A 4454-nucleotide genomic window follows, 5' to 3' on the forward strand; every position below is an offset into this window, starting at 1 on the left:
CAAAGGTTCTGTGTTGGGACTACATTCTCAATTAAACAGTTTTCTGGAAGAAGGAAGTATTGTCACAAGTATATTCTAAACAATTGTTTTAAAATATGTCATTATAAGCCAAAAAGAGTTTGTGTATTGAAAGTAGCTGATCACTAAAAACTCTTCCTCCTGAAAATGTTGCACAACAGGCATGCGATGGCGGGTTGGGGTATAAACATTGTGGGGTGGTGAAAAGAACCGTGGGCTCGGATCTCAGAGTTCTGCGGAAGGCCGAGTCCTGTGGGTACTTGCTCTGTAACCCTGGACAAGTCACTTCTCTTTCTGAACTGCAGATTATTGATTTGAGAAATGTTGGAGTTAAGCTATATTTGAAAGTAGTGATTGTCAAATTTTTTTTTTTTTTTTTTTTGCGGTACGCGGGCCTCTCACTGTTGTGGCCTCTCCCGTTGCGGAGCGCAGGCTCCGGATGCGCAGGCTCAGCGGCCACGGCTCACAGGCCCAGCCGCTCCGCGGCATGTGGGATCCTCCCGGACCGGGGCACGAACCCGCGTCCCCTGCATCGGCAGGCGGATTCTCAACCACTGCGCCACTAGGGAAGCCCCTGTCAAATTTTAATTTACATGAGATCACCCAAGAAGCTTGTTAAACATGCAGGTCCTTCAGCCCCATACCTAGAGATTGCTTTAGTTGAGCTGGACAGTGACCCCAGAATCTGGATCATAAGAAGAGGCTATCTGAAGCAGATGTGCTCAGACTGCAATTTGAAAAACAATGTAATAAAATGCTTTCTTGATTAAAAGTTCCATAACTCTATGAGGGACAGGTAAGAAGTAATGACCCTTGAAGAAGGTAGAAAAGAAAGTTATTTTAATTTATTGTACTCTGTCGTAAGTAGCTGGGGAGAAGCAAGCTTGTACAATGTGCACTTATCTGCAAGACCAAATGCTAATGACAATAGACAATGTATTTACACAACAATCTCCTGATGAATTAAACCGCCACTGCCTTTTTGTCATTGCAGAAGGCTAAAATAAATGGACCTATAGACAGTCAATTCATTGGCCTATGTCACAGCCTAAGATGAAATATCATGTCCATCGTATGTGAGTATGATACCACATTGCACTCACACCGTCCATGTTTTTGAGGGATTGAAGTTACTTAGTAGGAGGTCTGATGACTCCTTCTCTTCATGGACTCCTTGGTGACCAGTGGGAAAATTTGGAGAAGCTCCTGGGCAACATTAGTGGTACTTCCCATGACCACAGAACGAAATGGAAATATCTAACCAGGGAGCTTGCTCTCAATAGCTCTACACATGGTGGTGTTAATAGTGACTCAGCATATGCAGATGACGGTCACTCTGGAAAGTATCCTTGTTGATCTATGAAAGAGACCAAGGGAATGCTTTAATGTCTACACTCACTAAGGGAAGGAGGACTCACATCGTTTTACAGCATGACCTTTATCTGAGTTAAAACAAATCTGATCTTCCTACTTTAATGCCTTTGTTGTCTTCCTTTCCACCTTACCATTTGTGTAAACCCATCTTCTCATAGAAGGTCCAGCTGCTGGAGATTCTACTTCAACATCCAAGTATGACCAACCTCTCCTTTATATAAACTTCCTTTATATAAACAACACTGAGGTTGCACTTCCAGGAGGTACCTTATCTGTAGAAGACTTTGATGCTGCAACTCTGGCTATCTGTTTGTTGTTTTAAGGTTTTTTAATTATTATTAATGATGCTATAGTTATAACTTTGTGTAAGTAAGTGTTATTTACGTTTCATTTCCTTCCCTAGATTCTGAGCTCACTAATGGCAGGTTTTATTCTGTTTTCTTTGTCATATCTTCAATACCTTGCTTAGAATCTAGATTATAATAGGTACTTAGTAAATGTGTTTTTAAGAAATAAATTATGAATGAATGATGGATTAAGTGAATCCAAGTATCAAAGGTAGAAATCGTCCCAGAATTTTACTTTGGTTAAAAGTTACCATTGTAGGGACTTCCCTGGTGGCCCGGTGGTTAAGAATCTGTCTTGCAATGCAGGGGATGCTGGTTCGACCCCTGGTCAGGGAATTAAGATCCCACATGCTGCAGGGCAACTAAGCCCACGCGCTTCAACTAGAGAGACCGTGTGCTGCAAATACAGAGCCCACACACTATGGAGCCCGTGGGCCGCAACTAGAGAGAAGCCCACACGTTGCAACAAAAGATCCCATGTGCCGCAACTGAGACCCGACACAGCCAAAAAATAAATAAATTAATTTTTTAAAAAAGTTACCATTGTGAGCATAAGATTTTTCCACTTAGTCACATGGGATGAAAATCCAGTTCAGACATGAGGCTGGCATGAAGTAAGCATGCCCCTGGTGAAAACAGACCAGGGAATGCCTTCCCCTCAGGACTGAGTGCTGAAGAGGACTTATGATATCAAATGCAAATATGAGAATATTCTCCAAAGTTGCAGGCAAAACAATTTAACTTTCATTTGACTGCTCTTCAAACTTACTCTGGAGTGACAGTTCTGTTGCATGTTGTGAAGCCTGCAGTGAAAATGCCTACAATTGTCCTGCTTCTGGAAGAGGTAAAAGTTAATTCACCTGAGACCCACTTAACTGCCACACGGGTAGACATCTGACAGCACGGTGCTGGCAAAGCACTTCAAGTACACTATTTAATTTCCCCAAAACTTGGAAGAGAACTATTTTGATGCCCAGGGGCACTTTTGTGTTTGGTAAACAAGAAAATGTTCAAGTATTGTTGTTGCATACATATTAAACATTAATCTCACCAGGAATGGTACACGGTGGATGTGTTTAGTTTTCTTTGCCAAATAATAAATCAAAAGTATTATGAAGGAACTATAACAAAAAGAAAAATATCCCACCAGTAAGGCATAATTTTTTCTAAGTTTTGTTTAATGAAAAAAAAATTGGATGATCTCAATTTCTCTCTTCTACACACACACACACACACACACACACACACACACACACACACACACACACTCAAAAAAGGGAAGATTTTTAAAACATATAAGACCAAAAATAAATTTGGAGATATTGGCTTACAATTTACAATCCAGATTGTCAGTTCTGAAAGAGATTTAAAAATGAAATGTCAATCATCTAACATTTGGAATAAATTTATGAACATAAAACCTGGAAGGTATTCAAAAATATGCCCTTTAGGCATTATAGATTTGAAAAATGTTTTTCATGTCTGGACTGGAGCTTTTCATAATCTTGTTATTTTACAAAAACAGTTAAATCAGAGATGAAATAGATGGAATATAACTTACTGGTGTTCTAATTTAGATGTGAACACATACCATATATATGTATGCATGGATATATATATATACATATATATATATTCACACACATACTTTTTATACAAACTTCACTGAATTATAGAATTTTTTGTTAATGCTGTTAGTCTAACTGGGAGGACCCATCACTTTTTCCTTTTACCACTAGATATGGTAGGTAAAAACGTTATAACTCAGAAGGTGTGGGCCTAGCACACTGCTAAAGCCTAAGCAAATTATTCCCTGAAGTTAGTCATTAGTAGAAAGTAGCTTCAGACCTCTGCTAAAATAAATTCAATGAAACTTCAATTTTATGATGAGTTTTATATTTAATATTACGGACTTGTTTGATTATCAAGACTGGGACATCTATTAGGAAGAATAACCAGGAACCTCAGGGAAAACTGTAAGCCTGAAGATCTGGACCAGTGATAATTAGGGAATTCAAATGAGCCTCCGGCCCTAGGTTAGATTGGGTTGCTCCAAAACTTTAATCACTGCCTTTCTATTCATCTCTGGACTGGTAGTTTTCAATGAGTGGAAAATAAATTTTGGTGCATGTATTTGCAAATTATTGAGGGCACTATCCTACTTAGACACAATAAGATATGCATTTGTGTGTTGTATAAGGATTAACATTTGGATTTACTGTAAGGCAATAGGTTACTGTACTCCTACTGCTTCATCCTAAATAATATAAAGAATATACAGTCACGGTTTACTGTGCACCTAGAAAGTATCTGAGGTAGGAGCTGAGAGGTGGCTGGTGGGATTAATGAGTAAGTCAGCAGTTTTATGTACATACATATGATATATACAGACAATAAGATAACATATACTAATACATATAGTACTATCATAATATAATAATATCATATATATCACACTTAATATAATAATTATTGAGCATCCGCTATGTGTCAAGCACTGTAATAGACACAGCAGATTCAGTAGTAAGGAAAACTGACACACGGACTGATACTTTGCCCTCACAGAGTTTGCCATATAACAAGGAGGATGGATGTTAAATTCAATATTAGAGAGGAGTTAGCCAAAGGAAGAGGAAAGCTTTCAGGAAGGAAGTATTATTTGAGGTGTTTATGAATTACACCTATCTTTTAACTCTCGTAAACATCAACGTGCTG

This window comes from Kogia breviceps, chromosome X (assembly GCF_026419965.1).
Source record: "Kogia breviceps isolate mKogBre1 chromosome X, mKogBre1 haplotype 1, whole genome shotgun sequence".
Taxonomy (NCBI): Eukaryota; Metazoa; Chordata; class Mammalia; order Artiodactyla; family Physeteridae; genus Kogia; species Kogia breviceps.